The sequence below is a fragment of the Cryptomeria japonica genome, chromosome 3 (assembly GCF_030272615.1).
Source record: "Cryptomeria japonica chromosome 3, Sugi_1.0, whole genome shotgun sequence".
Taxonomy (NCBI): Eukaryota; Viridiplantae; Streptophyta; class Pinopsida; order Cupressales; family Cupressaceae; genus Cryptomeria; species Cryptomeria japonica.
Window position 1 is genome coordinate 173,749,892 of NC_081407.1, and position 11,263 is coordinate 173,761,154.

Consider the following 11,263-nt stretch of genomic DNA (forward strand, 5'->3'; position numbering starts at 1 on the left):
AAGGATGGAATTGCAAAAGATCAAAAGTATCTCTTCAAACGCATACCTAAATAAACATATGGAGGAATTTTGAATTCGAATATATTGTCTTATATTTCTAATTACTCATGAAGTTAATCTATTTGATGTGAAGTTCCCTCTTATATGTCACAAGGATAAGAAATATTATGCACCTTTCCATTTTGATATGGCATTCTACTACATGGAGGGTATAAGATTATTCTAAACTACCTTTAGGTCTTTATCTGTAATTCTTCCCTTTCATGCTCACCAATTCTTTAGCAATTTCACATAAAAATACCTCTTTTTGTAATTAATTTCTCATTTGTAGGCAAGTATTCAATATCTTGGGCTTTGAGGTGTATTAATTGTGCTATAAATTTTGTCATGTGTGTTCTTTGACCTCATGCTACTGGCACGTGTTCTCATTTCAATTCTAGCTATAAAAAATTTGATTGCTTTTTGGAACCTTAGTGACCTCTAAAATTAGTTTCAAAACCTCTTCAAAATGAGGAAAATATCATTTTCAAATATACTTAGTGATCATCCTTTCACCAATGAAATTTTATTTTAAAAAATCATTTGTCATGAAGTCGTATTTTTTTGTCAATTATTATATTGGTTATGACAACCCATTAACACTTCCTAATGGGTTTCAAACCCATCAATTTATTTGAAAATCTACAATATTATTTTTTCCTTTATTTATTAAACCGAAAATATGAATGAGGCATCTTCACTAACACTTGAGCTTCTTTAAATTCTTTCACCATCTTCTTCATATGGAGTTTGGACAATGCTTCTAGCTTGAACCTGGTTCAAAACACCTTGTTAGCTCCTAAAAATGTTGTGGTAACCTCGACAAACACTTACAGAGTTCACAAAAAATAAAATAATGATCAACTAACATTTGAAAAATAATTTTGATGTGAACTCCAAATACTCACAATTAGAGAAAATTCTAAAGTCACTTAGAAAGAAAAGGTTGTGAAAGTACTTTTGTCTTTTGACATGGTTAGGATAACCTTTTCAAAAGACAAAATGGTTGTGAGTGTTGGAATAATTAGGATAATTATCTAATTATTTTTTAATTAGGTCTTTTAATTTCTCTTTCACAGCTAAACTTATGTGCTTTTTATTATCTAGAGATTTTTCTTTCTAACATTAGTTCTAGATATAGTTGAGCTTAATTTAGCTCCTCTTTGCATTGCTTTAGATCTCTTGATTTTAGCATTAGGGTTTGCACCTAGGGTTTTATTCATCCTTTATAAGGATTCATTCTTTCATTGTAATTGTATCTCCAATATTTTTTTGTGTAATAATATAGAGTTCTCTAGTTATTATAGACCATACAATATTTTTTTAATCTTTTTTGTGTGATAGGTATTTTTCTTGCAGATGATTCTTGGCTTCTATGGTTAATCATCAACTCCTACATGGTATCCATGCTAATCTATCAAGTTTCTATTTGGATGCCTAAGGGATCCAACCTGAATTTTATGTGCATATTGGACTCAAATGGAGGTTGTCATTATGTTTGTAGTGTCGAAAAACCCTAAGATCAATTGTTGTTTTAACAAAATTGTAGTTAAAAAATCGAGTCAAATTGGCTAAGGGCATGAAAATCGAGGCAAAATCTAGGAGTAGCTGAAAAAGAAAGGTACCTTGCCACAAAAATGGAGGTCACTATCATGCTCAAAAGGCCCGAGAACCCTACAATTTCCTTTCAAATCATGAAAAAATTTGAATTTTTTTGCCAATATCAAAATCTGTATAGACTTTATGGCTATATAGACCTACACTCCAACACCCCTCCTTAATATTAACTTAGGGATAAGAGAGAGATCTAATATGAATGCAAAATGCATGCATGAATGAGTCTCGATAACTAGGCTTGATCAGGTACTCATTTTCAAACCAATGCAACTTTCACAAATAGAAAAAAGGAGAAAAAATAGTAGGAGAAAACTCCTCTCTAAAAGAGAGAAAATGCAATAACAAGATGATTCATGGAGGTCTCAAGGATACCCCCAAGAACTACATACATCATGTATATATAATCAAGTATCCCTCCATAGGAAGGAAAGAGAGAGACTACATGGCCCCCCATAATGTATAATTTCCTATAGAAATAGTGAGTGCTTGAAGACAAAACATAGTCCAATGTCTAGAAATAACATTTTCCCCTTGTAAAGAAGATAAACCAAGTACAAATGTAGGAATGCTTCCATGGGGACTTCACTAGCTGGGCAATATTATATCATGTGCATTCATATTGGGGGGTTTAGTATCCTAAGAATGAGGGTACAATATATTGCCTATCGGTGAAAATAGGGAGGTTTTTAATTTAGGCTATGAAAAATGCAGTATCTAGTGAAAATAGGGGGCTTTTAATTAGGGTTGTGCATTAGGAGGGGTGAAAAAAAGTAGTTTATGGCAATATATTTTTTAAATAGGGGGATCCTTTAGTATGCCAAGAATGCACATGATATAAACCCAAGTTCACTATGAGTATGTGCACCAAGTTGTGGTACCAAAAGGGAGTCTTAAGATGCCACTTTTTTCTGAAATCAACAAAGTTTGAACTTCAACGACAAATTGAAGATAGTTAGACTCTAAATTTGAATTTTTAAAATCGCTTCGATGAGAAATTAGCTAACACCTTTTACTTTATGCCAGATTTTTTAGCTAATTTTTTAATGAGTATATGATTTTTACTAATTTTTGAAGTGGACACATCCTGAAAAATAGAAATTTGAGCGTGCTCCCCCCTAAAATCATTGATAACTAATCAAAAATGAACTTTTTTTTTAAATTGTGTATAATAGAGTCTAGTTTCTAAAAATGTAAGTTTCTTCAAAATCCGATGAACGTGTAAAAAACTATACCCAAAATGGTGCATGTTGGTTTTTGACCAAAAACGAACACACTAACAAAAGAAATTATAGATGAAAGCCTTAACGAAATCACAATGTGAAAATAATTACATGCTTGGATAGCTAAGAGAGAGATTGAGGTCTCTATGGTTTTTTTTTTTAGTTTTATTAAAACACGTGCAAACCTGATGGAGAGCACAACCAAAAATATGTGAAAATTTTCTAATATTTTGTTAAAAACACATCTTATGCCTGAAATGGTCATCCAACCCTTTGGGTTGGATGCCCAAGTACAGTCCAACCTAAAGGGTTGGTGGTTTCCAATGCAGACCATTTGGTGAGCGCCAAATATGGTGCTCGCCCTATTTGGCACTCACCAAATGAAAAAAATTGACTTTTCCTATTTGGCGCACGCCAAATTTGGCGTGCGCCAAATGAGAAAAGTCAGTTTTTTTAATTTGGCAAGCACCAAATTTGGTGCATGCCAAATGTCCTGCATTGTGCAATTTGAAGGTTTTGTGATGCAAATTTTTCAACTTGGGCACAAGTTATACCCATCCCGAGAGGAGAATATATACATGAAATATAATATTTAAGTATAAGTCACTTTAAGTTATATTTCATGTATATATTAGCAGGATGTTTGAGAGTGGTTTCAACTCTATAGGAGTTATAATGTAGATTCTTGCTTTTAGAGGATCATATTGATTTTCATACTTAGTCAAATTACAGTAATCAACATGCTCCTATTAGCATTCTTTAGATCAGTTCTCACTATCTTTATCTTCCCTAAACTCTACACCTATCTCTCTCCCTCTCTTGTCTCTCTCACTTCTCTCTCCCCTCTCTAGGTATATCCCACCCTCTCTACCTTTCATCCCTTGTACCCTAATTTATATCCTTGACTCCCTTCCTCTCTCTTCTCTCTCACTCTCTTATTATTTATCTCCCCTCCCACTCATTTCTCTTGTTCACTACCGATCCCTTCTATCCTCTCTCTCCCCATATCTAGGGCTCTCCTTCCCTCCCTATTCACCTCACTACCTCTCCCTCCCTATATTATTACCCACCTCTCTCTTCCCTATAGGTTTATCACTTATCTAATTTTCCACCCTTTAGTTCTCTCCCTCCCTCTCCACCTTTCTCTCCCTTTCTCTTTCCCCTATCTATTTATGAACACTCTCCCTCTCTTCTCTCTCTCCAAACCTAGATCCATCTCCTCACTCTCTAGGTCTCTCGCTCCCTCCATTTCTACCTCTCCATCCATCCCCTCTTACTCATCTCTTTGTCCTTCTATTTCTTCTCTTCTCTCTCCCTTCCCTCTCTAGATCTCTCCCTTCCTTTCTTCCCCTCTCCATTTATATCTCCTTCCTCCACTCTCTCATTATCTCTCTTCCTCTCTTATTCTCTATCTTCATTGTCTAGTTCATTAACTCTCCAACCCGCCCTCTCTCCCCTCTCTAGGTTTCTCCCTCCCTTCCTCTCCACCTATCTACCTTTGCATATAGGTATCGTTACCCACCTCTCTTTATCCCCCTCTATCTATCTCACTCCTCTCTTGAAATCTAGGTCTCTCACCTATCTATATGTCCCCTCTATAGTTTTGTCTCTCCCTCTCTATCTCTCTCTCCCTCCTCCTTAATATACGACCCATAAAAACAACAAGTGGTGTCCTAAGGGGTCACAAGACACCATATGACCGTTGAAAATGCCTAAGGAGTCATATGGTGCCCTAAGAGAACACCATATGACCCCTTAGGATACAATACAACCCATAACGACACTATATGATGTCCTCAAGGGTCATATGGTGTCCTAAATGGTCATAGGACACCATATGACTCCTTAGGACACTATGATCCCTAATGACACCTAAGGGGTCATATGGTGTCCTAAGGGGTTATATGACACCATATGACCCCTTAAGACACAATATGACCCTTAACAACATCTAAGGGGTCATATGGTGTCCTAAGGGGTCATAGGACACCATACAACCCATAACGACACCATATGGTCTCCTAAGGTGTCATAGGACACCACATGACCCCTTATGACACCATACGGCCCATAACAACACTATATGGTGTCCTAAGGGGTCATAGGACACCAGATGACCCCAGAGTATACCATATGATCCATATTGACACTATATGGTGTGCTAAGGGGTCATATGGTGTCCTTAGGGGTCATAGGACACCATATGACCTTTTAGAACACAATATGATCCCTAACAACACCTAAGGGGTCATATAGTGTCCTAAGGGGTCATAAGACACCATATGACCCCTTAGGACACAATATGAACCCTAACGACACGTAAGGGGTTATATGGTGTCCTAAGGGGTCATAGAACACTATATGACCCCTTAAGACACCATATAACCTAGAATGACACTATATGGTGTCCTAAGGGGTCACATGGTGTCCTAAGGGATCATAGGACACCATATGACCCCTTAGGACACCATACAACCCATAACAACAACATATGGTAAACTAAGGGGTCATAGGATACCATATAACCCATTAGTACACAATATGATCCCTGATGACACCTAAGGGATCATATGGTGTCTTATGGGGTCATAGGACACCATATGACCCCTTAGGACACAATACGATGCATAACAACACCATATTGTGTCGTAAGGGGTCATATGGTGTCCTAAGGGGTCATAGGACACGATATGACCCCTTAGGACACAATATGACCCCTAACAACCCCTTATGGGGTTATATGACAGCATATGACCCCTTAGAACACTATACGACCTATAATGACACCATATGGTGTCCTAAGGGGTCATATGGTGTCCTAATGGGTCATATAACACCATATGACCCCTTAGCACACCATAATAACACCATATGGTGTCCTAAGGGGTAATAGGACACCATATGACCTTTTAGGACACCATACAACCCATAACAACACCATATGAGGGCTCATATGGTTTCCTACACCATATGACCCCTTAGGAAACCATATGACCCATAACGACACCATATTGTATCCTAAGGGGTCATATGGTGCCCTAAGGGGTCATCGAACACCATATGACCTCTCAGGACACCATACGACCCATAACGACACCATATTGTATCCTAAGGGGTCATATGGTGTCCTAAAGGGTCATAGGACACAATATGACCTCTAACGACCCCTTAGGGGGTCATAGGACACCATATGACCCCTTAAAACACCATATAGCCCATAACAACACCTATGGTGTCCTAAGGGGTCATACAACACCATATGACCCCTTAGCACACCATATGACCCAAATGACACCATATGGTGTCCTTCATCTGACACCATATGACTCCTTAGGACACCATATGACCCATAATAACACCATATGGTGTCCTATGGGATCATATGGTGTCTTAAGGGGTCATAGGACACCCTATGACCCCTTAGGACACAATATGATCCCTAAAAACACCTACGGAGTCATATGGTGTCCTAGGGGTTCATAGGACACCGTATAAACCCTTAGGAAACAATATGACCCCTTAGGAGACCATATGGTGTCATTATGGGTCGTATGGTGTCCTAAGTGGTCATTAGGTGTCTTATGACCCCTTAGAACACCATGATGTCGTTAGGGGTCATATGACACCATATGACCCCTTAAAAATAGAGAGAGATGGTGACCTTGAGAATGGAGAGAGACAATAAGAGAGTAAGGAAGATATATGAGAGAATCATATGGTGTTTTATGACCCCTTAGAACACCATATGACCCCTAACAACACCATATGGTGTCCAAAGGGGTCATATGGTTTCCTAAGGGGTCATATGATGTTCTAAGGGGTCATGTGGTGTTCTATGACCCCTTAAGACACCATATGACCCCACATGACACCATATGACCCCTAATGACACCATATGGTGTCCTAAGGGGTCACATGGTATCGTTAGAGGTTATATGGTGTCCCATGGGGTCATATGGTGTTCTATAACCCCTTAGGACACCATATGACCCCTAACAACACCAAATGGTGTCCTAAGGGGTCATATGGTGTTCTATGACCCCTTAGGACACCATATGACCCCTAACATCACCATATGATGTCCTAAGGGGTAATATGATTTCCTAACTGGTCATATGGTGTCCTAAGGGGTCATATGGTGTTCTATGACACCTTAGGACACCATATGACCCAAATCAACACCATATAATCCCTAACAACAACATATGGTGTCCTAAGGGGTCATATGATGTTCTATGACCCCTTAGGACACCATATGACCCCTAATGGCAACATATGGTGTCCTAAGGGGTCATATGGTGTTCTATGATCCCTTGGGGCACTATATGAGCCCTCGAGACACCATATGACCCCTAAAAACACCATATGGTGTCTTAATGGTTCATATGGTGTTATGTGTCCCCTTAGGACACCATATGACCTCATATGACACCATATGACCCCTCATGAAACCATATGGTGTCCTAAGGGGTCATAGAGCATAATATGACCCCTAACGACATCAGATGACCCCTTAGGACACCATATGGTGTTGTTAGGGGTCATATGGTGTTCTAAGGGGTCATAGAACACCATATGACCCCTAATGACACCATATGGTGTTGTTAGGGGTCATATGGTGTCATAAGGGATCATATGATGTCCTAATGGGTCATAGAATACCATATGACCCCTTAGGGCACCATATGATTCCTAAGGACACCATATGACCCCTTAGGATACCATATGACCCCTAACAACACCATATTGTGTCTTGAGGGGTCATATGGTGTCACAAGTGGTCATGTCATGTACTAGGATGTTAAAATGGGTCGTATAGTGTCCTAGGGGGTCATAGAACACCATATGACCCCTCAGGACACCATATGACCCCTTAGGACACCATATGATGTCGTTAGGGTTCATATGGTGTCCTAAGGGGTCATATGGTGTTGTTAGGGGTCATATGGTGTTCTATGACCCATATGGTGTCCTGAGGGATCATATGGTGTCATTAGGATTCATATGGTGTCATTAGGGGTCATATTGTGTCCTAAGGGGTCATATGGTGTTCTATGACCCCTTAGGACACCATATGACCCCTAACAACACCATATGGTGTCTTAAAGGGTCATATCTTGTCCTTAGGGTTCATATGGTGTTCTATGACCCCTTGAGACACCATATGAACCCTTAGTACATGTCATATGGTGTCCTAAGGGGTCATATGGTATTTTATGACCCCTTAGGACACCATAGAACCCCTAACGTCACCATATGGTGTCCTAAGGGGTGATATTATTTCCTAAGGGGTCATATGGTGTCCTAAGGGGTCATAGAATACCATATGACCCCATACACCATATAATCCCTAACGACACCATATGTTGTCCTAAGAGGTCATACGATGTTCTATGACCCCTTGGGACACCATATGACCCCTAATGACAACATATGGTGTCCTATGGGGTCATATGGTGTTCTATGATCCCTTGGGATGCCATATGAGCCCTCAAGACACCATATGACCCCATACGACACCATATGACCCCTCACAACACCATATGGTGTCCTAAGGGGTCATATGGTGTCCTAATAGGTCATAGGACACCATATGACCCCTAACGACATTAGATGACCCCTTAGGACACCATATGGTAAAGGGGTATAGAGAGAAGAGGAGGAGAGAGTTCAAAAATAAATAGGGGTAAAGGGAGAGGGAGATACAGGGGAAGAGAGAGGGAGTGAACTAGAGAGGGGACACATAGATAGGTGAGAGAACTATATTGGGAAAGAGAGATGAGAGACCTAGATGACAAGAGAGAATGAGATAGATAGGGGGGAGAGAGAGGTCAGTAATGAGACATGATGCAAAGGTAGATAGGTGGAGAAGAAGGAAGTGATAAACCTAGAGAGGTGAGAGAGAGTTGATGACCTAGAATGTAGAGAGAGAATAAAATAGGAAGAGAATTAAAAAAGTGGGGGAGTGAGATATATATGGGGGTATGTATGGATGGGGAGGTAGAGAGGGAGAGGGGAAGAAATGAAGGGAGAGACCTAGAGAGGGGATGGAGTGAGAAGAGAAGAGATAGAAGAACAAAGAGAGGAGTAAGAGGGGATGGATGCAGAGGTAGACATGGAGGGAGTGTGAGACCTATGGAAGGAGGAGATAAAGAGGTTAGGGGAGGAAGAGAAAAGGAGGGAGTTCATAAAGGGATAGGGTTAAGGAGGAGGGATAGAGAGGTAGAGAGGGACATAGAGAACTATAGAGGGGGCATATAGATAGGTGAGAGACCTAGATGGCCATAGAGGAGTAAGATAGATAGAGGGGGATAAAGAGAGGTGGGTACCAAGACCTATATGTAGAGGTAGATAGGTGGAGAGGAAGGGAGGGAGAAACCTAGAGAGGGGAGAGAGGGTGGGATGGAGAGGTAATGACCTAGACAATGAAGATAGAGAATAAGAGAGGAAGAGAGAAGACGAGAGAGTGGGAGAGGGAGATAGAGAGGGAGAGAGGAAGAAAGGAAGGTAGAGACCCAGAGAGGGGAGGGAGGGAGTGATGAATAATGATGAACAGTTAGTACCAAACCGGTACTGAGAGGGGGGGGTGAATCAGTACCAACAAAAAAAACTTTCCCTGAACCAGTTTGACTGTAAAGACTACACTTAACTAGTAAACAGTAACATCGGTCTAAATCAGGGCACTACCGGTAAAACACAGTGAGAATGTGAAAAACACAATCTGGTAACACCAAGATCAATTCAAGAGCTAATACCTTATCACAACTTCACCCAAATGCTTAAGCAAGTAATACATCAGAAATACTTATGACCATTGAATCAACTTGCATTACCACTTAACATAAAACACTAAACCATCACATGAAAAGCATCACACATGACACATTGATTTTTCATGTGGAAACCCAACTGGGAAAAACTACAGTGGGGATGAATACCCACAAGCTATTCTTTGAACTCTTCTAAAGTCCGCTCTGTTAGGAGCCTAGTCCAGTTAAAGGCTTTTTGTAAAGCGGAAAATCGCGATCGAACCCTAAGTGTTCCCCCCACCACTCCAAGGAGAGAGAAAGGATGTCACTAGGGTTGACAGTTTTCACTTAGGGGAGAATTTACATTCAAAAGAGGGGTTGAAACTCACAAGATCCAATCCCACACAATGCAAGATTGGATTCTAAATGAGTTTCAAGGGTTGTGACAGCAAGGCTACCCTCTTTTGTAAAGAATGTAGATAGAAGGATTGAGCTAGGAATGCATGTAAAGTGAGAAAGATTCACTTATAAACAGAGATAGGAATATAGGATGAAGCTACGGACCTAGAATTAGCAGTAAAATGTCGAGATGATGCTGTCCTGCAAATTTGAGCGAAAGTTGACGGGACAATGGCGCCTGGCGTGCACACGGTCCTCCGAAAAATCCACGAAACAAAGGGAGATCTATTCGTCTCTGCACAAGGATTCCAGATCTTCACTTACAGCCACGTACCTGCAACCTACACATAGAAAAGAGAGGACGATTGGGGGGTTAGGGATTAGGGGTTTGCCTTTAGGTCAAACCCCGGTTTTGGAATTAACCAAAAAAATGAGAATGTTGTAAATGTAAATGATTGTAATGTAAACAAGTACTGATACCTTGTTGTAAGAATGTTTGTATTCTTACATGTGAAGGTGTAAATGTTGTTGTATGTTGTATGTTGTAAGTGATCTCCTCTTCAATGGTTGAATCCTTGTCTTGAATGCAACACTTAGCCTTGAATGGAGACTTAGAATGCTCAATTGCTTGAAGGAATGCTTGAATGCTTGAATGCTTGAATGTTTGAGTGTTTTAATATCGCTTCCGCGTCCTGCACACATATGTCCTTCCTCCCCAAAATGGGAGAGGAAATTTAGTTTATATACTTGCTCGCATAACTCGCATAGGATCAAAACCATCATGCATCTTATGTTTAGGAGATTTTGGCTCAATTTTTGGCTGAGGAGAAAATGGAAGAATACTAGCTGAAGCTGTTTTTGGAGATTGCAAAGTTTGAGAAGCAACTGCCTGAGCTCTAAGACGACGCTTTCATCGGCGTTCACGCACAGAATGATTTCGTCTAGTCTTAATAGGAAGTGGAGAAGATTGAGGAGGAGGAATGTTCTCATCCTTATCACTTGGGTGTTTAGGTTGTGGTCTCTTAGGCTGGATAATAGAGAAGAGGAAGGTCTCTTCTCTTTATAAAAGGAAGGAGGAGGAACTGCTCCATATAAAGGAGGAATATTTGGTTTAGGAAGGAGACCAAGTCCATCATGACGAGGAGGTATAGGCCTACTTTTAGAAAGTCTATTAGACATAGACATAGTCACATCCATAGGAATGGGTTGGGAATCTTCTTGAGGAAAGACATTAGTTTT